General features: G+C 37.3%; 1 protein-coding gene across 3 annotated transcripts in view; it reads right to left on the reverse strand.

Moving 5' to 3' along the window:
• Positions 1-26,197, reverse strand: part of ELOVL7 (ELOVL fatty acid elongase 7) — a 75,708-nt gene that overhangs the window by 30,744 nt on the left and 18,767 nt on the right. Inside the window, exon 2 of one of the 3 annotated variants that reach the window (XM_025447095.3) lies at positions 20,087-20,148. The exons of the other annotated variants lie outside the window; for them this stretch is intronic. The gene's annotated coding sequence lies outside the window, so the exon portion shown is untranslated. The remainder of the gene's footprint in view (positions 1-20,086; positions 20,149-26,197) is intronic. 3 annotated transcript variants of the gene reach the window in all.

A 26,197-nucleotide genomic window follows, 5' to 3' on the forward strand; every position in this document is an offset into this window, starting at 1 on the left:
CAAGCTTCAGGACTGAGGGAGGAAGAGTTGGAGGGAAAGCAATTAGTGCCAATCTCAAAGAGAAGGACAAGAAGCCCTGGCTAGGTGCCAGGTAGGATTATGGGAGAGAGCAGGAGTGGTCAGGCTCAGTTACCTGGGCAAAGGAGGAACAGGGATGATGGGGACTTAATCTGGCATGGAGAGTTTCTCTTACTCTGGCATGGAGCAAGAGCACCAGAAACACTTCTGATTACCCTCCACAGACCCAGAAAAAATGCAGAAAAGCTGTAGAAAATGAAGCAGGCATGCAGCTAGCAACAGCATGGATCTTTGAGGACAAGTGGCCAAAGTGTTGATGGGATGAGACCCTGGATAGCTCAGGGGATAGCAGTGTAGACAAAGGACACCGAGGACTAAAGGGCTCCTCCTTCCAACTAACTTGATCTCACATAAGCTTGTTTTAACTTGCTGAGGGGGACGGAGAGGGTTAGCCATATTTAGAATTGCTTGAATTAGGTTCCTGCCACCTGAAAGAATAAAGAAACTTTTATTTAAAAAATAAAAATTAATCTCTAAAGAAAAGAATTTTGTTCTTACATAGCTGACTTTGTCAGCTGAGATTTGGAGCCATTTACTTGAAGTATGGTATCAGGTCACTACAATTTTTCTCCTTCCTCTATCCCTTCTCTTGGTGGTTGCCAGACCACTGAGATAATCAGAATTACTTGGAAAGAAATCTGGATTCAGTTAGTGTATTTGGGGAGATTCTGGTGATGGGTCAGGTTTGGGAACCTTTCTAAATGCTGTATAAGCCATTCTCAGAGACAGCAACACCCACAACATGAGGAAATGGCCTAAAATTCGTGACAAAGGATCCAGTTAATGAATGTCATCTGGATATGATAAGACATCTGGGTCAAGGAGGGCAGGAACAGGAGGCGCAATCAATACTGGAAAGTTCTCTGATGATGTAAAACATCCCATAAGAGATGTGAAATTCTGGGAGATCTTTTAGTCAGCACATACACCCAAGATAGAAGGAAACTAACCTATTTTGAGAGTGAAATAAGCTTGAAGTGCCCAAACACCTGGGAAAGGGAAAATCATCGCTACATCTTAGGTTTTAATAAATTACAGAAAATTCAAATATAAGCCTTGTCTTTTAGGCAAACAAAACTGACCACAAATATCAAATAAAGAAACTAACTTCCTGTTTTGCAAATAGGAATGTTATAGTATCAGGGAAGAGATTTTTGTCTGTAAGAGAACACTCAATTTGAAGTGGCTTAAGCAGTAAAAGGATGAGTTCTAGAAAAAGAAGTCTAACGGTAGGGAAAGGTCTTTTGAGTTGATTATTATCAGTTTTGTTGTTTTGGTGGGAAAAGATGGTGGCAGTCATTCCAAATATCACATTCTCATACATCTTCATCCAGACCATAAAGGGGTCTTTTCTTTGTGTCTTCTTTTTAGGAACTTCCAACTCCTTCCCCATGCTCCCTAGAAACCATTGAAACGTCCCTTCCCAGAGGTGCATCCCATCCTAAGCCAAGCACTTAGAAACGACTGGGATCCCAGTGGCTTCTTTAGGGTAATTGGTACTGCATTTACCGCAACCCCACAGTGACATGGGGAAGCACAGGGCTTCAGAGAGGAAGAGGAGCCTGAAATAAGGAAAGGGGGTTAGCTTCGAGAAACAATGTCTGCTGAAACTGCCTTGAAGAGATTACCTGTAGTGACATTTTTTTTTGAATATTTTTTTATTGGAGTTCGATTTGCCAACATATAGCCTAACAACCAGTGCTCATCCTGTCAAGTACCCCACTCAGTGCCCGTCACCCAGTCACCCCATTTCCCCTGCCCACCTCCCTGTAGTGACATTTCTAACATGGACTGAAGTTCTGAGAGTGAGCCCATCTACGTGCTGCTTGTACAGCTGATAGGTGCTCAGGATAAGCTAACCTTGACTTTTTTGTTTGTTTAAATAAGACATGGTTAATAAGTTAAGCACTCTTTGCAGCACCACAGAAGACTTTCTAGTCACTTTTAAGTATTTGCTATTTATAATTATCTTGTGCCACAGTCTCTTTGATGATACAGATGACACATTCCAAATTCATAAACAGGACAGCATAGGGTTGAACTCACAAGTGTAATCGTTATGCCACTTCCATGAACTTACATTTTCCTGACTGGTATGCAACGAGTGTTTCTCACCCCCAGTAACAATGACATGATAGTACATACTAACACGCTCTCTATATGGATAGACCCAGGCCTGCCCTTCGATCAGGTTTAAGAGTTGTGATTTCCATGTCAAGCAGGATCTCAAAACAAATATCTTTACCATACATTCCATTTCTTACTATTCCATTGTTTCATCTTGATTTCTACTTCTCTACTTTCCATTAATAGAGACAACTATACATGCAAGACCCAGCAGACTAATTCAGATTACATTTCTGTTGGGCTTGAGCTCTACAACTTTATCAGTACTGCTGAGTTTGAGCAAAGAAGCAGGTAAACTTTGGATGCTCTTTGAACAACTTCAACATGTTAATAGGACAAGAAAGCAGTGATATTAGCAACAGGCTCCACCAGGAAATATAAATCATGTAAAACTTCAGCACAATGCTAAACATGCTATTTATTGTGCTTACTCTCACTCTTGTGGGCTTCCCAGAGGGCTTCTCAATCTAAGCAGAGCCATTAGTATCCTTGACAAGTCTCTGGTCCCAATTCAGCATTTAACACTGGAAACATGAGGCAAATTTAGAGAAGACTCAGAGAACATTTAGGGTAAATAGAGAACCTGCTTAAGTCATTAGCAGGTATAAAACTCAGTCTGAGAACATGAAAGACTCCTAACTCTGGGAAACGAACTAGGGGTGGTGGAAGGGGAGGTGGGCGGGGGGTGGGGGTGACTGGGTGACGGGCACTGAGGTGGGCACTTGACAGGATGAGCACTGGGTGATATTCTATATGTTGGCAAATTGAACACCAATAAAAAATAAATTTATAAATAAAAAAACTAAAAAAATGCTTTAGCTTTCTAGAAAATTCACTTGTGTAGAGACACATTCTGTCAATGTTAAACAAATTAATTTTTTGCATAATAATAAAAAAAACTCAGTCTGGTGCAGTAGGGAACAGGACAATAAAGACAGGAACCCTGTCCTCAGATAGCCTCAACATGTGGAAAGATTCTAGAAGACGGGATGAATAAGTCTCAGAAAAGCATCCAAAAAAATGTACAGATGGAAGTGACCATCAGGACCAACAGGACTTGATTCTCTGTCAGAAGAACTGAGGAATACCTCAAGGACAGTTTAATTCCTATTTGTAACTTAAGTCCTAGAACAGTGCCTTGAGTAAAATAAACATCTGCTTGATAAACATCTGCTGAAAGAATTTTGAAATGTTGCAAACTCAGGAAAAGAAGAAAGAAAGAAAGAGAAAGAAAGAAAGAAAGAAAGAGAAAGAAAGAAAAGAAAGAAAGAAAGAAAGAAAGAAAGAAAGAAAGAAAGAAAGAAAGAAGAAAAGAAAGAAAAGAAAGAAAGAAAGAAAGACAAGGCAAAGGGGCCAGAACAAATACCCCATCCCTTAGGCCTTCTCCACTACTTTTTTCCAACAAACGCCATACTCTCTTGGCTCATTTCTTCTTCAGACCAAAGGTGTTTTTGAGCATTTGTTATTGTGCAAGGAAGTGCTGAGCAGGATACGATATTATTTTAAAACTGTGGTCCCTCAATTCAAACAACTTTCGATTTGGCAGGAAAAATAAATGCCTACACAGATACCTAAAATGCAAAGCAGAACACAGGGTCACACAAACAGTTCACAGAGAGTACTACAGCTTCTAGGAATGAAGGTTCACCTCCTGCACACATGACCAGGAAGAAAGGCATAGCGGAGGGGAGGATACATTACCTGAGCTATGAGAATAAGATTTCAATAGGCAAAAATACATGCACCTGGGAGAGAGGAGAGACATGAACTGCAAGCAGAGGGACCTCCAAGGGGAAACTCATTCCTTTGTTTAATCAACTAATATTATTGCTTTTTTAAATTTTTACTGGATAGGATTGATTGATCTTTATTTATTAAGGTATAATTGACATACAATATTATGTTAGTTTCAGGTGTGCACCATCGTGATTTGACATTTGTATGCATTGTGTAATGGTTACCACATTAAATCTAGTCAACTATCGCTCACCTTACAAACCTAATACAATGCTATTGACTACATTCCTCATGCTATATATTCCCATGACTTCTTGTATAACTGAAGTTTGTACCTCTTAATCCCCTTCACCCCCCTAATCTCCCTCCCTATGGCAATGACTAATCTTTTTCCTCTATCTATAAGTCTGTGTTTTGTTTTGGTTTTTAGCTCCCACATATATAAATGATATCATGCAGTATTTGTTCTTGTTTGACTTATTTCACTTGGCATAATACCCTCAAGTTACACACACACACACACACACACACTGTATCTTCTTTATCCATTTACACATTGATCATTGACGAACACTTAGATTGCTTCCAAAATCGGTTTTGTTTTGTTTTTTACTGGATATGGTTGATTGATTTTTATTTATTGTAATATAATTGATAAGGCAATATCAGCTTTAGATGTTCAACATAGTGATAAATAATGCTGCAATTAACGTATATATTTTTGAATTAGTGTTTTTGTTTTCTTCAGATCAATACCCAGGAGAATTGCTGGATCATATGGTAGCTCTATTTTTAATTTTTTGAGGAACCTCTCTACTGTTTTCCATAGTGGTTATACCAATTTATATTCCCACAACAGTACTCAAAGGTTTCCTTTTCTTCACATCCTGATTAATACTTGTTACTTCTTATCATTTTGATTTTAGCCATTCTGATTGGTGTAAGGTGATATCTCATTTTGGTTTCGATTTGCATTTTCTTGATGATTAGTGATGTTGAGCATCTTTTCTTGTCCCTGGTGTCCATTTGTGTGTCTTCTTTGGAAAAATATCTATTCAAATCCTCTGCCCATTTTTAATTGGATTGTTCATTTTTGTTGTTGTTGTTGTTGAGTTGTAAAAGTTCTTTATACATTTTTTATATTAATCTCTTATCAGATACATGATTTGCAAATATCTTCTCCCATTAAGTAGGTTCTCTTTTCATTTTGTTGATGGTTTCCTTCACTCTGTAAAAGCCTTTTTAAAAAAAAAAAGTTATCTATTTTAGAGAGAGAGAGCAAGTGAGCCAGGGAAGTGGCAGAAGGAGAGGGACAGAGAAAGCAGACTCCCCCCATAGAACCTGATGTGGGGCTTGATCTCAGGACCCCAAGAACACCACCTGAGCCAAAACCAAGAATTGGATACTCAATGAACAAAAAGTTCCATTTGTTTACTTTTTTTGTTGTTGTTTCCTTGCCTTTGGAGTTTACTTTTTTTGTTGTTGTTGTTTCCTTGCCTTTGGAGTCAGAACCAAACAAACAAAAACTACATTGCTAAGACTGATGTCAAGGAGCTTACTGCCTATTTTTTCTTCTAGGAGGATTATGGTTTCAAATCTTACATTCATGTCTCTAATCCACTTTGAGTTGATTTTTACATAAAGTGTAAGATCGTGGCCCAGTTTTCTCAATACCATTTATTGAAGAGACAGTCTTTTCCCCATCATATATTCTTGACGCCTTTAACCATATATGTGTGGGTTTACTTCTGGGCTCTCTGTTCTGTCCTATTGATCAATATGTCTGTTTTTATGACAATACCATACTGTTTTGATTACTACCGCTTTGTCGTATAGTTTGAAATCTGAGCGTGTGACATCTCTGCCTTTGTTCTTTCTCAAGATTGTTTTGGCTATTCAGGGTCTTTTGTGGTTCCATACAAATATAATTATTTGCTCTAGCTTTGTGAAAAATGTCATTGTAATTTTGATGGGGATTGCATTAAATCTGTAGATTGCTTTGGACAATATTAATTCTTCCAATCCATAAGCACAGGATACCTTCAATTTCTTTCTTCAGTGCCTTATACTTTTCAGTGTACAGATCTTTCACCTAGTCAAATTTATTCCTTCACATTTTATTCTTTTTGATGTGATTTAAATGTAACATTTTCTTGATTTCTCTTTCTGATATTTTGTTATCAGTATGTAAAAAATGCAACAGATTTTTGCACACTAAGCTTGTATCTTGAAACTTTAGTTAATTCATTGATCAGTTCTAGTAGCTTATTTGGTGGAGTCCTTGGGTTTTCTATACACAGTATCATGTCATCTGCAAATGGTGGCAGTTTTACTCCCGCCTTTCCAGTTTGGATGCCTTTTATTTTTTTCTTTACTAGGTGATGTGGGTAGGACTTCTAATACTATGTTGAATAAAGTGGGGCTAGTGAGCATCCTTGTCTTGTTATTTACCTTAAAGGAAAAGCCTTCAGCTTTTCACAGTTAAGTATGATATTAACTATGGGTTTCTAATATATGGAATTTATATATGTTGAGATATGTTCTCTCTATACCCACTTTGTTGAGAGTTTTTATAATAAATGGATATTGAATTTTGTCAATTGCTTTTTGTCCATCTACTGAGATGATCATATAATTTTTACTTTTCATTTTGTTAACATACTGTATCACATTGATTGATTTGTGGATGCTGAAACATCTTTGCATCCCTGGGGTAAATTCCACTTGATCACAGGGTATGATCATTTTACTTCATCACTGAATTCAGTTTGCTAACATTTTCTTAACATTTTTGTATCTAGGTCTATAAGGGTTATTAACCCTTCTCTGGCTTGGGTATCAGGGTAAGTTGGCCTTGTGAAATGAGTTTGAGAGCCTTCCCTCCTCTTCAATTTTTTGGAAGAATTAGAGAAGGATAGGTATTAAATCTTCTTTGAATGTTTGGTAGAATTCACCAGTGAAGCTGTCTGTTCCTGGACTTTTGTCTGTTGGAAAGCTTTTGATGAATGATTCAATATCCTTACTAGCAATGAGTTGATTAAGATGTTCTATTTCTCCCTGATTCAGTCTGGAAGACTAAATGCCTGGAATTTATCTCTTCTAGACTGTTCAACTTTTGGTGTACATCATTCATAGTAGTCTCTTATGACCCTTTGTATTTCTATGGTATGAGTTGTAACCTCTTTTTAATTTTATCTTTTTAAAGATTTTTATTTATTTATTTGACAGAGCGAGAGAGCACAAGCAGGGGGAGCACCAGAGAGAGAGGGGGAAGCAGACATCCTGCTAAGCAAATAGTCTGATGTGAGGCTCGATCCCAGGACCCCAGGATCAAAACCTGAGCTGAAGGCAGATATTTAACCAACAGAGCCACCCAGGTGCCCCTTCTTTCTCATTTTTTTTATTTGCACCCTCTTTTTCTTGGTGAGTCTAGTTCAAGGTCTTTCAATTTTGTTTATCTTTTCAAAGAACTAGCTTAGTTCCATTGACCTTTTTTTGTCTTTTGTCTCCATTTCATTTATTTCTGCTCTGATCTTTATTATTTCCTTCCTTCTAATAACTTTGGATTTCATTTATTCTTTTTCTACTTCCCTTCAGTATAAAATTAAATTGTTTGAGATTTCGCTTGATCTTGAAGTAGGCCTGTATTGCTTTGGACTTCCCTCTTAGAACAGTTTTGCTGCATCCCAAGGTTCTGGTAGGTTGTATTTTTATTTTCATGCTAAGTGTTTTTATTATTTCTCCTTTGATTTATCACTCAGTAGTCGTTCAGTAACATATTGTTTCATCTCCAGGTATTTGTAGTTTTCCAGTTTTCTTCTTATACCTGATTTCTAGTTTCATACCATTATGGTCACAAAATGTGCTTGATAGGACTCCAATCTTCTTGAATTTATTGAGACTTTGTTTTGTGGCCTAACATGTGATCCATCCTGGAATTGTTCCATATGCACTTGAGAAGAATGTGTATTCTGCTGCTTTTGGATGGAATGTTCTGTATATATCTATTAAGTCCACCTGGTCTAATGTGTTATTCAAGGCTGATGTTCCTTTATTAATTTTGTCTAATATATCCATCGATCAAGTGGGATGTTAAAATCCCCTACTATTATTATATTGCAGTCATTTTTCCCCTTTAGGTCTGTTAATATTTGCTTTCTATATTTTGTACTCCTATGTTGGATGCATTTCTATCAAACAATATTCTTAAGTATCTGTTACATGTCCAGCACTGTTTTAAGTGCCAGTGATATAAAGAAAACAAAACAAAAGTCTGCCTTCATAAAATTATAGAAGAGCTCCCAGCGCATTTCCAAAATATTTGTTAGTATATTCTGGTAATGCACAGAATTATGGAAGGGAAGAAAAGAAAGATCAAAACAAGAACGGCAGATTCCAGTGGTGGTACTTGACTGTGGAGGCACCAAAAGCCAGGACAAAGAATTTTTTGGGGTTTGTTCTGTTGATGATGAAGAGTCATTAGAGGTTTCTCAACCAGGGAATGTCTCAACTAAGGTGATACTTGGAAAGATTAACTGGGTGGCAGAGTCCAGGGCTGGGTAACTGTAGGTGTGGTTTGGAAGTAGGGAGAGCAATTATGCAGCTATTGCATCCTATTGGGAAGGATCCAACATAAACATCACTTCCTCTGAGATGTCATCTCCGATTTAATCAGTCAGGATTAGGTGTCTCATGGAGATGTTCTCATAATAAGCTGTCTTATATATGATAGCACTTATTGTGTAATATTGCAGATGCCTGTTTATTAATTCTTATCTTTCCATTCATCAAAAGGGAAGAAACTGAGCCTCATTATCTTTGTGTTCCTAGTGCCTAGACAGGTGCCTGGCTTGTGGCAGATAAGATTTGTGGTATAGGTGAAAAAGTCAAGTATTATACATTAAACTGTATCCCCTTAAAATTCGTATGCTGAGTTCAAACTCCCAGTACATCCGAATGTGATCTTATTTGGAGAAAGAATCTTTATAGAAGGTAAATTAAACATATCTAGAAAATATTCACATAAAAACCTATATGCAAATGTTTATAGTGACTTTATTCATAATCACCCCAAACTGTAAACAACCCAAATATTCTACAACTAACAAATGGATAAACAAACCGTGGTATATCCTTTCAATGAAATGCTGCTACTCAACAATAAAAACAGAGACTACTGATATTCACAACATGAATCAATCTCAGTTATGTTTATGCTAAGTAAAATATACCAGACTCAAAAGATCACATATTACATGATTCCATTTATGACATTCTGAGTAAAGCAAGACTATAATGAGAGAACATAGTGGTTGCCAGGGGATGGAGTTTGGAAGGAGGGGTGATTACAAAGCACAACACAAGGAAATGTTTTAGGGTGATAGAAGTATCTGTATCTTAACTCTGATGGTGGTTACCTGATTCTATGAATCAAATCTCACAGAACTATTGGCTAAAAAACAATGGATTTACAACTTACTGAATATAAATTAAAAAGATTTTCAAAAACCGCCAAAAGCAAATCATGTATAGATTTTTAAAAACCCCCAAAAGCAAATCATGTATAGAAGGAAAGAAATTTAGGCTGCATCAGACTTCTTTAAAGCAACATTCAACAATAAGTGAATTAATACAAAATTTTGAGAGAAACAAAGTATAACCCAGGAATAAAGGCAGCAGAAATACTTCTTCAAAAATGGAAGAACTTAGGGAATATAACATCCATCAGCTTTCCTGAAAAAAACTATATGATAATAAAATCAAGACAATTTAGAGATGAATAAAAAAATTCAGGAATAGAGAAGGCCTTTCAAAAAGACCCATTTGGTGTGCAGAACCCATTTAAACATGGAAAGAATATCAGGATTACAGAACAGAATGCAAATACTGTAAATCCCTCTAACATAAAGCCATAACTGACTACAAATAATGTTTAATGAATGCTTATTATACAGCTGATTCTTTATGTCAATCAACTCATGTACATTCACCAACAACTCTATCCTACTCTACAGATGAGGAAAACCAAGACAGAGTGTTGAATAACCCGGTGGTCTGGTCATTGAACCAAGCTCCACTAATCACTACATTATACCGCCTTCTCAAATTAAAATAACTTAAGACACATATCTGAAGGTGGGAAGAAAGAAGGGGAAAGAAATGTGAGATGCCAGTATCCTCATATTTTATATTAGTGAGTCTAAATATGGCCCCAAATCATGATTGTCTAAAATGGTTTTTTTTAAAGATCTTATTTATTTATTCATGAGAGATACAGAGAGGGAGGTAGAGACATAGGCAGAGGAGAAGCAGACTCCCTGGGGGGAACCTGATGCAGGACTTGATCCCAGTGCCCTGGGATCACACCCTGAGCCGAAGGCAGATGCTCAACCACTAAGCCACCCAGGAGTCCCTAAAATATTTTTTTTTTAGAGAATTAACTCCAACCTTTTTACACGATTTCACAATCTCTTTTCACAATTTAAGGACTCATTTAAGAAACCTATCTGTGGGTAGCCCCGGTGGCGCAGCGGTTTAGCGGGGTGTGATCCTGGAGACCTGGGATCGAGTCCCACGTCAGGCTCCATGCGTGGAGCCTGCTTCTCCCTCTGCCTGTGTCTCTGCCTTTCTCTCTCTGAATAAATAAATAAATAAATCTTAAAAAAAAAAAGAAAAAGAAACCTGTTTGGGAAAATATTTGTTTAAATTTCAGCAATCTCCTCAGGTTCACTTCAGTTTCTTTTTTGCCTCATACAGTCAATCAGAATTAAATTTAATATGTTTTTATTACAAGTAGAATGAATGACTAATTTTGTAAAACTCTGTCTAGTTATCCAGCTAGTCACCCAGAACCAGCATTTTATCTTATTCACACCTAGAAAATATACCTGAATGATGTTGATATAATAATAACATCTAATAATGATATTATTTCTATGATTATTATAACATACTATTTCTGGGTGGTTGGATTTGAGGTGATTTATTGAAAAAAAAATTTTTTTCCTTGTGTTGTCCTCCACTGTTTAAATCCTCTATAATGAGTATATACTATTTATGAGAAAAAGATGATTTTTTTCTTTAAAAAATCATATTAAGAAAATGATGAAATGTTGATACTTTTTGAGGAAACATGGTGGTACCCATTGGATATTAATTATATATCTGTAGTTTTCTGCATATCTGAAAGTTCCACTTTAAAATATTTTTTAGAAAAGAAAGAAAAGGGATCCCTGGGTGGCTCAGCGGTTTAGCACCTGCCTTTGGCCCAGGGCACGATCCTGGAGTTCCGGGATCGAGTCCCGGGATTGAGTCCCACATTGGGCTCCCAGCATGGAGCCCACTTCTCCCTCTGCCTGTGTCTCTGCCTGTGTCTCTGCCTTTCTCTCTCTCTCTCTCTCTATCATGAATAAATAAATAAATAAATCTTTTAAAAAAAAGAAGAAAGAGAAAGAAAGAAAGAAAGAAAGAAAGAAAGAAAGAAAGAAAGAAAGAAAGAAGAAAGAAAGAAAGAAAAGGGGTGCCTGGGTGGTGCAGTTGGTTAAGAACAATTCTTGGTTTCAGTTTAGGTCATGATCTCAGGATTGTGGGATCCAGCCCCCAGTTGGGCTCTGGGCTTGGTGCAGAGTCTGCTTGAGATTATCTCTCCCTCTACCCCTCCCCCGCCTCAAATAAATAAATCAATCTTTTTTAAAAAAGAAAGAAAGAAAAGAATGTTAAACAGCTAGTATTGGTAGTGTACAAGAAGCTATGGAGGAAAACTCATTCTCTAGTGTTGAATGAATTAAAATGGAGAAAAAGACTAATGAATTCTGAAACTAACACATAACCTGGAAACTCTTTTAAGTATACTGCACAGTTGAGTGGTAAAAATCAAATCTAGGTCTCTAGGGTTAAGGAGTAATTGAAACTAGTTTGTCTAAATATATATAAATTTTATCCTTGAGGAAGATTTAAGCTGGCGGGACCCCAAGCGTTGATCCAGTTGTGTGGACCAAAGCTCTGAAAATTTTTCCAAAAAAGAGCTGGGCCCAACTCTCAGCTCTAATGACTTCTCGGCTTTTTCCTATTCCATGCTATTACTCAAGATACTTATTTATAGGAGGAAGGAGATAGAAGTTGGTAGAGTGAAAGATTTAATTTAAACATGGAAACATCCTAAATACATTTGTAGGACCAGGAAAAGGTGGTGGTAGAGGAGAGGCTGAAATTGTGTAAATATGTGTGTGTATATGCCTAGATGAGAATTTGGATTTCACAGAAGTCAGAACAAAGTAGGAAGAAAACGAAGCGATGCCCTGGCCGCATCTGCATGGAGTCAGGCAACAAAAAGTCTCTATTTCAACACCTTGACCTCACCTGTAAGAAGCTGGATTTCTAAAGTGCATTTATATTTCATTTGTTGGGAAATTCAAAGTATTGCATCAAAACGAAATAATAATGGACACTTAGTTTTCTAGAAAAGCCACAAATACTGATTTAGCCCACAAAGTGAATATATATAGTTTTAGCTGGAGTTCTGGCTCTGAGAAAGAGAGATTTCTCACACAGCAGAAGAAGAGAGTACCTTTCCTAGGTCCTCAAGATAAACTATATTTGGGTACATCTTATTCCCAGGGCATTCTGCCCTAAATCCCCCAATACAACTATCTACCAAGGCCTTACCCCCACCAAAAATGTTCCAAGTATACAATTACCTAATCCTTCAAACAATAAACAGAAAAGTCAATTTATTAATTGCAACTCAAGTTGGCTAGATACTGGAAAAAAAAACAATTTCATCGTTAATTAGAATAAGAGAATAATTCTCAAACTTTAATGTGCATTAGACTTTCCTGAGATACTTATTGAAAAGGCATATTTCTAGGGCTTCCACTCTCCCCACTCTTCCCCCCGCCCCATTGCCATGGCAATCTCATTCCGATGGGCTTTCAATCATGCTTAGGTAAACACTGCACTCTTACTTTCTGGTTTCTTTAAAAAAACAAAAAAAGCAGTGCTGTTAACACAAATGAGTGTTTAACTGAGTGTTACAGGTACTTAAGAAAATGAAATAAAGCATTTCTTATAGCATAAAGAAAAATGTTTTGGGATAGAACTATGGAAACAAGTTGGCCCAACCTAGGGCAGTGCCCCTAGGATCCTCTTCCTGCTACGTATTAATACTTAATACACACCTTCACTTCACATTCATGGGTGAGGAACCTGACATTAGAATTCCATACGAAAGGAGAAAGCAGAAGGTGAGTTCATCCATTCATTAGAGCCTTTTCACACACGGGTGTTTCTAAGCCTACTCCGTAGCTTATCCCAACTTCTGCTGAAAGAGACTCTATGGAAAATTCATAATGTTAGAAATATTGTTCTGTCTATAACCAATGACAGATTAGTCTAGGACCATATATTTATTATTCAGGTGAATCAATTACTAAATTATACAAATTATATACAATCCTACAGCACAGTATATATAACTAGTACCGATATTCTGCTTTTCGGCACTGGGACAGCCAGGTCAGTTTTTCATGGCTGGCATCCTATCTGATATCCATGCCACATTGTTTGTTAATATTCTGGTTCTCACTCATGCACGTACTTCTATATCTGGTAGTCATCATAATGCATTTTATGTTGCTTGTAAACTTGTCTTACATCACCTAAAACTTCATAAGCTCTTGTGGAGCAGGATGGAAGTGATGTTATATACAAATTTTTAAAAATATTTTTATTTATTTATTAATTTATTTATTTATTTATTTATTTGAGAGAGAGAGCGCGTGCATAAGCAGGGCAAGCGGCAGAGGGAGAGGGAGAAGGAGGCTCCCCACTGAATAGGGAGCCAGACCCAGGGCTCAATCCCAGGACCCTGATATCATGACCTGAGCTGACAACAGATGCTAACTGACTAAGCCATCCAGGTGCCCCTGTTGTATACAAATTTATACTTTATACATGACTAACCCAGGGGTGGTAAAGCAAGGAATGTCTAAGGTATTAATTAATAAGTATAGAAAACTATCATAACTGATGATCAAACTTTGTTGCACTGGCTAGCAGGAGACCCAACTTTCTGACCTTCAAAATTAAGTTATAAGCATAAGCTGATAAGTCATATATATCTGTAAATAACTCACGTGACAATGTCAACTTTTCATCATTTTGCTGTTTAATTTTATACTGCTTGTACTTTTGACTTTTACTAAAAGGCTATATTTGATCTTCTCAAAAGATTTCCTTTAATAGGATTTGATTCTGAGAAACTTGAGGAATGAATTTTCATTAAGGTCAGCTGTACTTTTTTTTTAACTCTAAGGATAAGATTAGTTGCATTTTACTCATTGAATTTATGACCATTAACTAAATCCTCATGACTTAAAGAGAGACATATGCATTAGAGTATGTGTGTGTGTGTGTGTGTATATATATATGTATATATATACACGATATATGTATTATATGTTATAATACATATATACTATATAACATGCATGTATACTATAATGCTATAATTAGTAATAATTATATAATACTGTATACCATAATATATGTACATATACTATAGTTTACATATACTATAAATATATACTTTTACATTGTATGCTTAATATTATGTATAACACAGTCTAGAAGATAGTATTGTTGAGCTAGTGTACTGGGAATTCTAAGATTTCTCTTTATTAGCTTCAGTGTCTGTTAATTCATTCAACTTGGTTCCTGATAAGTAGCAGGACTAATTTGAGTTTTTTTCTCTCTCTTTCCCACTATACTTTGTTAGAAAGGCTAATGAATAATGAAATACCAAGAATGAAGATCAGGAGCTCAGAAATTGGGGCCTGGGTAACCTAAACCTTCAAGGTTTACTTGCAAAAATACAAAAGGTGCCAAAATTCAGTACTGCTATACATAGGATTTATCAGAAACACATTCTTTGCTATTAGTAATGTAAATTTCCCAGAAATTTGGTGTGTTTTCCCTTTTGGGCAGTAAATCAAAAGACAGAGTATTGCAAAGTTTGAAGAATTTGTAATTAATCAAATTGTACATAAAAATGTTTCCTTATCCTTTGTTTACTGTGTATCCCTCATTTGACCAAACATAAATCCTGTATATATCTAAAAATTTTTAAAGTGAAATAAAAACCATGAAAATAATTCTGGCATAAATAAGCACAAAATCTTCAGAGTAACTAAGGCCATACAACATCTTTTTCAGAATAGCTTCCTACAAGATACTTATCACCTACAAATTTTCAAATTTCAGATATCCATATAGCATAGTAGCTTGCTACTTTTTTGTCATCTAGAACTTCTTTTTGATAGACTTCAATAGCTGAAATAATCAATTGTTATATAAAAATGCAGCCCTACCACTAAGCCACACCATTTAAACTATGAAGGATTTCACCTTCTCTCTTCCACTTTTTCCCCATGCAAAATAGATTCAATATTAAAAAAAAAGATAGATGCAATATTCTTTGGATTTCTTCCAATGTGTCATCTGAGCTATAAAGTTATGATTCTTCCAAATAAAATTTAGAACTATAATTCTGAACCATGTTTATATTAAGTGTGTTGATTTACATCTCTCACTCAAACATCATTCGTGGAGCTCTCAGAAGGCTGAACTATGTTTTAAGGATAGTAACAAGGCAATCTCTTCCTTAATTCTGTAAAACCTCTTCCCCAAGCCACCATTGTCATCCTACGCTTCTTATGACCCCAGCGCCCCTTTATTCTCTATTAGAATACTGCTTTATTTACCTAGTCTCAATCTTAACCTAAGACAAGCCCTAGAAAAAAAGCAAAGATGAGAAATATAAACAACAAAAACTTATCTTGAAAGGCAAGGAAAGAGCACAAAATAACAAAGGGATCCTTGCCAATAAGTTGGACAATGGAGAGCAAAACTTATTGTTTGTCATACACTTACTTTTCATTAGAAAACATGGGTTGTGATAGGACAAAGTTCAACTGTTTGTCACCTATGTTAGTAAATCAATATCAGCAGGAAAGAGCCCCTCACCAGGCTGGAGCAGACAATCTAAGTGGAAAAACTAAGAATAGGCATATGATGATAAAATAAGGGGAAGAGATTGTTCCTGAATAGATAAAATAACTGTGATGTATAACAGTGGGGATTCTGGACCCCATCACCTCTAAGTGATGCTTAGAGGAGGGTGTGATTGTCCTCAGATAATCATTTTGTTTGGTTAAAGGTGTCCTCTTTCAATGGAGTTGTACACAAAGATTAGGGTCCTCCCTCTTGCTAAACTCAAAGAAAGACTTTTCCAGAGTTCATATCTAACCCTGATTTCCCTGCAGCCCCACACTGCTGATCTCTCCTTCCTTTCTTAAGTCCTGACTTTGGCTTTCAGGACATAGCACTCTTCTAATTGGCCTCATGCCTATCCATTGATCAGCCCTTCATCATTTTGTTCTGCTGAGTTTTTTCTTCATACTCCCACACTGGTGGTTTCTCCTCTCAATCTGTGGCATTTTTCCCCTTTTCTTTTCTTTCTTTTTCTTTTTTTTTTTAAATCTACTTGCTCCTACTACTATGGTAACATCCCAAATCTATACTCTGAACCCCAACCCTGTACCTATGCCAGAGTCCACCATTCTGAACTGCCAATAAACATTGTAACTTGGACATTCCACCATCGCATGAAACCTAACTAATCCCAAAAGGAATTCATCTTGTCCAACTCTTGCCACCAACTGGTTTCATTACCCAACACTGATGTTAATGGCTTGACATTTCTTCTGATCCACAATATGACAATCATGTTTGACTCTGTTCTTTCGCCTCTAACCTGTGAGCTACTAAAAATTCTCTGACTTTTCTTAGATGAAACTTTTCCCCACCATTCTCCCTGCTAACAACCAGAACCCCACTGAACACCTGTATTACTGCAACTGGGCCTGGATAACTCCTGCCTACACTCTTATTTCTTTAAATTCATGCTTATGGTTAATATTGTTACCAGAAAAAAATTCATCCCAACATATCGGCTTTATCTTCTTTTCCCTCTCTTCCAGAACCTACAATGACACCCTATTATAAATCACATCAAGTCCCAAGTTGTTAGCTCCATTATCTGAGTCCACTTTCTCCATTCAAATTTACTTCCCACCACTCTCTTCTACTCTGATGTTAAACACTCCCCCTTTTTCCCTTTTTCCAGTAAGCTATTTCTCACCTGTCCCTACCAGCCCCTCCCAACCCCAAAAGTCATCAACTGTTTGGTTTTGTTACTATCACATTTTTTCTTCTTACTAAAATAGGGACTTGGAAACTTCAGAGGGTACTTATTCACAGGCCATGAGCTCAGTTTTAGCACATGAGGATCTGTAAGGAGAAGCAGTAGACAGGCAGAACTGGACAGGCAGTTCAGGGCTGAATAAAGAAGATCCCTAAGGGCAAGTGTGTCACACTTTTTTCTCTTAAAGACTTAGCTCTCAGGTAAAAACAGTGACACAATTATGAAATTACAATAAAGCACAAACAAGTAAAACAAATTATCATCTCCCTTGTGACTACTATATTAGAAGATTGGTGAGAACAAACACTTCCTGCCATGGGAACTTTGCCACTGTGTGCCTCAGATGAAAGCAGTTCCTCTGCTTTCATAAATTGCCCAAAAGGTTCAAAAGCAAGGCAGCAACAAGTTCTACTAGGCAAGGCAGACCTTTTCTCTGACAAAGGTCAGAAAGACTTTCCTCCATTGCCCAAATCAACCTGTGACAACCTGAAACCCTTACTGGGGATTTTTGCAATGAAAAAGTTGTCTTGGTTAAAGTTTTAAAAGTTGGTACTCCAGAAAAGGATACCATTTTAATAATGAGCTAAAAGATGCAAGCAAATAATGCAAGCTTCAACAGTTGGTTAAAGCTTAAGTAGGAATTCATAGGGAAGAAGCAGAACCAGAGATGATAATCAGCTTTCTCATCTGGCCTCAGGAGTCTTGGAGTATTGCTCAAAAACCAAAAAGGTGTTAACAGATCCTATGAGGAGGGAGTCTTCTTGAAAAATCAAAGGGAGCTGACCTCACATACCATTGGCAGCGCAACCTCAGGCACATCTGAAATCAAATGTTGCCTCTATTTCCTGAGGCAAGGGAGAGCCAGTTGCCATCCAAGTTATCCGAGAGAATAACAACAGCACCCACTTATCCAGGGCTCTGCATCAAGTACTAGACTAGGTGTTTCATTCGTATTATCTATTTAATCTTCATAGCAACACTATGAAAGAGATATCATTATTTCTATGTTACAGATAAGGAAACTGAAGCTCAAAGAAGTAACTTGTTCCCAATCACACAGTTATTAGGTTCCAGAGCAACTGTTCAAAATTTAACAGGACTCTAGTCTATGCTCATCTCCTCTAGCACCCAGCTCTCCAGTATTGAGGGTGGTAAGAGGAGCAAGATGGCCAAAAAAGAAAGCCAATCAACCAATGTTTGTTAGCCCCATAGTAGGCCCCGTGCTGGGGTTTAAAAGTGGACCAGAAAACCACTTCACACCCACTAGGATGACTGTAATAAGAACAACAGAGGTGTTGGAACATTCACACATTCATACAAATGCTGTTGGGATTTGGAAATGGTGCAGCCACCAGAGAAAACAGTTTGACAGTTCACCAAATTACTAAACATAGTTACCACATGAGCCTACTCCTAGGTATATATCACCAAGAGACCTGAAAACATGTGTCCATAAAAAACTTGTATCTAAATGTTCATAGCTGCATTATTTATAACAATCAAAAAGTAGAAACAACCCAAATACCCACCGGCAGAGCCAATAAATATAATGTGGCATATCCATACAATTAAATATTATTGAGCAATAAAAGGAATGAAGTAGTGATTCAGGCAACAACATGGATGAACCCTGAAAACATGCTAAGTAAAAGAAGCAAGTCACATGACATCCCTATCATATGCTTTCATCTACATGAAATGTCCAGAAAAGGTAAAACATAGAAACAGACTGTAGACTGGTAATTTACTTGGCTGGGGAATTGGAAGGGGTAGTGAAAAGTGACTACTAATGGGCACTGGGTTTCTTCTGGTGGTGAAGAATATGTTCTGAATCTGATTGCAGTACTGGCTGTACAACCTTGTGAACATACTAACAACCACTGATTTGTACACTTTGAATGGGTGGATTGCATGGTATGTGAATTATATCTCAGTGGAGTTATTTTTAAAATGTAGACTAAATGGAGTGCTTGCCTTCTTGGAGTTCATATACAAGTAAACAGTTATATAGCATATACTCTACAAGAGCAATGAGCCTAGAGTGTTTTTGTAACAAAGAGGAAATGGTACTTAATCCAGCCTGGTAGCTACAGTCATGGGCAGAGATAAAGAAAGTCTTTCTGGAGGAAGTCATGTCTGAGCATATTGTTGAAAGGATAAGTAGGAGCAAGGCTGGTGTATCCTGTAGAAATGTAACCTGGGGATATCTAATAAAAAAAGTTAACACAGACTAGTCCAGCTGAGACTTTTACACCTGACCTTGCTTGTATTCCTCCTTTGTGTTAATCTCCCTAGTCCACCACACAGAAAAATTTCAAAAAGGAGGAAAGGATAGAAACTCAGGGAAAGAAAGTTCAAGTCTTTTAGTGAGACAAATCTCCAAATTCAGGAACAAAATCTAAAAGTGTGAACCACCCACCCTCACAGAGACGTTAATGCCAAAAGTTGTTGCACGAAGAGGCCTGCCCATATAATAGATGGGGAAAGAAAGACAGCCTGCCTATTGTTAGCAGTTAGCTGCCACCCTTCATATAAAAGAAATAACTTAAAATTTACATGGTGAGTAAACTTTAGTAGATTATGATAGTTATATTAAAATTATAGAAACTGATGTGAAACAATGCAAACCATAAGGCAGAAGTCTCTTTAAAATGTCAAACACACAGGGGTGCCTGGGTGGCTCAGTGGGTTAAGTGTCTGACTCTTGATTTCAGCTCAGGGCATGATCTCATGGGTCGTGGGATCGAGCCCTGTATCGGGCTCCATGAGAATCTGTTTAAGACTTTCTCTCCCTCTGCTCTCCTCTTTCACAATTCCTTTTCTCTGAAATAAACAAATCTTAAAAAAAAAAAAAATCCCCCAAACACAGTTGTGATTACTCACCAGAATTTTCTAGCACTGAACAGAAGGGTGAGCAGGGTGATGGTTTCAAAAGAGAATGAGCTCTAGAGAGAAGAACAAGATTCATCAAGCTCTTTTTACTTTCATTTCACCAATTTTCTCACCTAGACCTGGATCTCCTAAGCAGAATTACCTACTTGCAACTTTGCCCAATCTTCACTTTGTCTACATACATAACCAGTCTTAAATGAATGACAGGGTGATTCTAGTTTATACATCAGTTTCCTGAGTGTGGCTGGCCTTGCATTAACTCACTTATGCCCTAAGAATATATTTCTCCCTTCCAAGCACACTAAATGACTTTTGTATCTAGGTATCCAAATTGGCCAGTCTGAGGGCTGTCCATGGAGACTCCAGACACAGCTTCCAAGAGAAGTGGGCAAAATTATCTGGAAGACCTTACTTTGCTACAGCAATAATTCTTAACATTTAAGTGGAAAATTCAGAGCTGGAGACCCACCTGCTTTACTGATCCTAAAACCTAAATTCTAAAGCATCACATGGACTACACTGTAGCTAACAAGAACCTAGAGGATCTTAAAAGGGTGTGTGACCTGATAACCTTAGCTTCAAAGCACATACAGAATTTTAAGTGGTGGCCTTTAAGTATTTTCAAGCAGACTAATGTAATGAACTAAAATCCAGAGTACTTTTATATTATACAATAACCAGCCTACATGACTTCTCCTAACAGATGTGATTTCTAATTGGATTAAAGCATTTCTAACATGTTTTCCCTCTAAATAACCCACATGAAAATACTTGTCATTCTTTAAATGCTTTTGTTCACTCCCTTCTATACAAGAACATAAAACTACAGAAAATATGAGCAAGATTAAAATATATATAACTAGAATCACAGATCTGGGTAAGAATTTAAGAATTATCTAAATTATCTAAGTCCCTAAACTCACATAACTAGATGGGCAAATGAGTATTATATTTTTCCCTTAGCCTTGTTCAGAGTGAAGTCAGAGAAGTCTTAGAAAAGTCATCTGTCTTTCCCTACCCTTCCACTGAAAAGGAGGAGCTAAAAATGGTCACAGCCTTTAAGTTTGCTAAAGCAGAGAAGGAGTTATGCTCTAGCCCAGAGTTTTTATTTCAGATCAATGGAGTGAAGAGGCATCTCAGGAAGAGATGTGAGTCATGTCCTGGAATACAGTGTGATAACGCCAATCAATGCCAATCACAAGGCCAGAATCTGAGTTCCCCCAAGTTGCTCTATGACCTGAGGTCTAGGCAGTTCCAATCTTTCTGAGTCTCTATTTCTTATCTACAAAACGAGGATAAACCCCTTGGAAAGGTTTTGTAAGGATGAACTGCATGGTTAGGCTTAAGTGCTACATATGGTATTACCTTAACAGATTGGGATCAATAAGCTTAGATGCACTCTTAGAGGCTAAGAAGTGAATGTTACTCACTTGTATCCTAGCACAACCCACAACACCACAAAGTCAATTCTAGATGAATCGGCCAAACTATGCCATTATACGATTTTGAAAGAGGACCTGCCCTGATCACCCCAACACGTAGCTCTTGGAAAAATACACAATGACATTTCAGCTTCTCTGCAAGTTGTGGCACTTTAAATATTTAAAAAACTGACCAGTATACTTAGGAATTTAGCATATGATTGATATATATTCATTTTAGATTACTGGAGAAAATATAGATTATTCAGTAAGTAATGTTAGGTTGAATAGGTAACCAAGTGGAAAAAAATAAATTAGAATCCATATCTCAACTTATACAAAAAAATGTCAGATGCATCAACAATTTCAACACAAAAACTAAAACCATAGAAATACCTGGTGGTTGGGGGAACTGAGCAAAGAGAGTACATGGAATCTTTCTGTACTAACTTTAGTTTCCTATAAATCTACACCTATTTCCAAAAAAAAGGATAAAAAAATATTTGGTGAAACCTGAGGTAGTTATTTTGTAATACTGAAATAAGGAAGACCTTTGCAATAATAACACAAAGTACAGAAGACAAAGATGTTAAGATTAATTAAATATGCCCACCAACAATTAAATGTTTATGCATGTCAAAAGTCTAAGCATACAAAATCAAAAGACCAATCAAAGAAAAAATACATGTATCTTATATCCCATTTCTTTTTTTTTTTTTAATTTTTATTTACTTATGATAGCCACAGAGAGAGAGAGAGAGGCAGAGACACAGGCAGAGGGAGAAGCAGGCTCCATGCACCGGGAGCCCGACGTGGGATTCGATCCCGGGTCTCCAGGATCGCGCCCTGGGCCAAAGGCAGGCGCCAAACCGCTGCGCCACCCAGGGATCCCCTCTTATATCCCATTTCATATCCTGAAATACATGTATCTTATAAGCTAATTTCCTTAATATACAGACTACCAGTAAATTAATGAGAAAAAAGCCAATGTCCAAGAGAGAAATGGATAAAAGATACTAACAGTTTAGAGAAAATGAAATAGCCCAAAAAAAATCTAAAAAAAATCTAAAAAGATGACCAACCTTATTTAGCCATGTGGCAAATGCAAATTCAAGCAAAAAAAGTAGAAATACCACTTTTTACTAATGAGATTGGTAAAAACCATAAAGTTTGAGGATATATTTTGTTGGCCAAGGTGTAGAAAAATAGTTACTCTCATACATTGCTGGTGGGAATGTGACTTGCCATAACTTCCATAATTTGGCAATAACTGTTGCAATATAATTGTTCTATGTGTATACTTAACATTTGTGTGAAAGATGAATGTACAAGATTTTTTACAAGAATCTTTTAATAGCAAAAGAAGTAGAAACTAAATTTCCACCAAGGTTAAGCTTCTTAACAAGTTGGTATATTCATACCAGGGAATCATATGTTGTAATAAAAAAGAATGAAGTAGCTTTACCTATCTATAATTGATAGACTGTTTAATTAATGCTGGGTACAAGACAAATACTTCTTTGTTACATGCATAAAATGTCTCTGGAAAGATCAATAAGAAACTGAAAACACTGGTTACTTATCTGAATAAAGTTAAAAATTAAAACAATGATATATGTATTTACTAATGTTTCCTAAATTTTATGACCACACATAGAGGGAGTAAACCAAGCAGTAATGACCATAACTCTATACATTTACTGAGTCCTTCGTACAGGCTTAAGGCCACATCATACTAAAAACAGATTATTCACACTAAATAGGGACGGTAACATCATCAATATAAGTCAAAGTCATCAGTAGATGGCATAGACTTAAGAAAATTTTATGGGAGACTCCAAAGTATTGAAAATTAGCTGACACAAATCAAGTGTTATTTATCTTCGTAGCTCACTTTCTTCCTCATTGCCCAAACCAGCACAGACTCTTGAAATAAAATACATATTCAAGGGCTTATGAATGAACTAATGATAGAAAATGGATAGAAAATGGATGAATGGATGGGATAGACAAATAGATGGATGGGATGAATAAACAGATGGCTAATTAGAAGAAAGAATAGAAACTGAAGGCTGTGATCTACCTCTGCTCCCGCTTCCTTCTGATGCTGAGTAAGACTGACTCTCCTTGTACTTCCCTGCACAAATAGGAGGTGCCAGAATGTATAAGTGTTTAAGAACTATGATGATCCCTACATGACTTGTTGGATAATTACTAATACCATTGGCAAAATAATGCTCAAAATAATACCCCTGAAATGCTCATGCCCTAATCCTTGGAAACTGTGACTGTGTTAAAGCAAAAGAGACTCTACAGATATAATTAAGGTTATAGACGTTAAAGTAGGGAGATTATCCTGGATTATCCAAGTAGGCCCACTGTAATTACATGAGTCCTTATAAATAGAGAACTGTTTCTGGCTACAAAAAGAAGAGAAAGACAACAGAAATGTGGCAGAAAAGAACGGCAAAGAGATTTGAAGAATGGGGGTCCAAAGCACCTTTGTTGGCTCTGGGATGTAGGGGCCCATGTTTGAGGACTGGAGAGAGGGCCCTAAGTGTGCCTTTTCTGGCTGGCAGCAAGCAAAGACACACAGACCTCACTCCTCCAACCACAGAGAACTGCATTCTGCCAGAAACCTGAATAAGCTTGGAAACAGATTCATTCTAGAGCCTTCTGAGAAAGGTTCAGATGGGGATCCCTGGGTGGCGCAGCGGTTTAGTGCCTGCCTTTGGCCCAGGGCGCGATCCTGGAGACCCGGGATCGAATCCCACATCGGGCTCCCGGTGCATGGAGCCTGCTTCTCCCTCTGCCTACGTCTCTGCCTCTCTCTCTCTCTGTGTGTGACTATCATAAATAAATAAAAATTTTTAAAAAAAGTCAGAAAAGTCCAGATGGCCAGTGCCTTGTGAAACACAGAGTAGAGCAATCAGCCTTGCCAACCTGGATGTCTGACCTACAGATGAAAATAAACAAATAATATGAGTTTTCAATTTCTGTTGTTTTAATCCACTAAGTGTGTGATGATTTGTTATGGCAGCAATAAGATACTAATACACTGCCTTTCTTTTCAGTTTTAGAACCATTTGTTGAGCCTGTTCTATATGTTAGACCCTGAGCCAAATGTTTAGGATAGAAAATTGGATACAGGTTCTCAAGGAGCTTGCCAATACAGAAACCAACTGACCAATACAATGACAGAGGTTAGCATAACACATGCCAGGACCACAGAGAACAGGCACCTAACTGGTGTGACCTCCTCAGTTTGCTTATCACTTCTCTAATCCCTTCCCCATTTAAAAAGATCTTCCCCAATGAGTTATACCATCAACCTTATCACAAGGCAGAAGTTGCAAGCCATCCAAAACTCCACTGACCCCTCAAGATCTGTGGTTTATATCACCCTAATAATATTTCTCATTAAAGTTCCTTTCCCTACTGCTTTTCTCAATCCCTGACTGCTCCTTCCCGACACTTAGCATTCTCTTGCCTGGCTTACTTACCTCTCAACTAACCTTCCAGATTCATTAGCCATCATTTCCCATAATCCACCTGAGCCATCCCTCCAAGAATTAAACTGATCATGCTGTGTGCCAGCTCAAAAATCCTTTGAAGACGGCTTACAAGTAAAAGTCTAACTCCTTAGCTACCCCTAGCAACTCTTCTAAGCTCCAGTAGGGCAAAAAATGCCTCTCCTTGGCTTCTAATCCCAGGGCCTAGGAAGGATCTGCTACATAGCTGATTCTTAGCAAGAATTAATAAAAGTCAACCCAACTCCAGTCTCATCCCTAATATTATAGCAGCCCCCTTGCACTATGCACCTACTGTGATAAACTTAGTAGTCCCAGGCTGCTCTATGCTCCAATTTTTTCTCATAGCTAAAAAGCCATGTTTACCTAGCTGATAAGCAGATCTCATTTTTTAAGATTTTGACCTCCTCTAAGAGGATTGCTACTCCCCTTCCTTCCTCAACCATTCAGGGAAAGTGTTTGGTCTCTTCTGAGCCCCTGATGTAAGCTGTCTTGTCTTCTACCATCACATTGACAGCAGAGCTTGAGTGCAGTGCTACTCAAACATAGCCTGTGGACTGTACATGTACAAATGGCTTATTACCTGTGGATCAAGCTACTTCAGAAATCAAGTGTAAACATTTAGAAACATTTATTGCAATTGGACACTGCAGTGACATCCAAATATGTGATACTTGTTAAACAAGATATAGACCAGTTTGGGTGTTGTTGAATTTGTGTGAGTCACATGTGGCGCAAACTGCATTTTAATCACATGCAACAAGACCACTTCTTGGTCCATAATAGACCAAAAACAACAAAAAGCTCAATTGGTCCACGACAGACAGTCTGAAAAACACTGCTCTAACGCACTCGAGTATGTTCTCATCTCCCACTTCCTGAGATGTTATTGGTTGCCTAAAACAATTCAGTTGTCCAATAAATATCAGTGAATAAAATCCCTACCGACATGAATGATTAAAGACTTCCTGAAAGATATGAGATCTAAGCTCCTTCTTAGTGATGGGGAGGAAGTGAGCACTTTGAGGTACCAGGATGAGCAAATGCACTGAGAAAGAAGTGCCAATAAGGAATAACAAGAAAAGATATTGCACAGGCAATAGAAAACTTTCAAAAGGTGAAATATTACATAGAAGCATAATTATGTAAAC

Source organism: Canis lupus, chromosome 2, assembly GCF_003254725.2.
Source record: "Canis lupus dingo isolate Sandy chromosome 2, ASM325472v2, whole genome shotgun sequence".
NCBI lineage: Eukaryota > Metazoa > Chordata > Mammalia > Carnivora > Canidae > Canis > Canis lupus.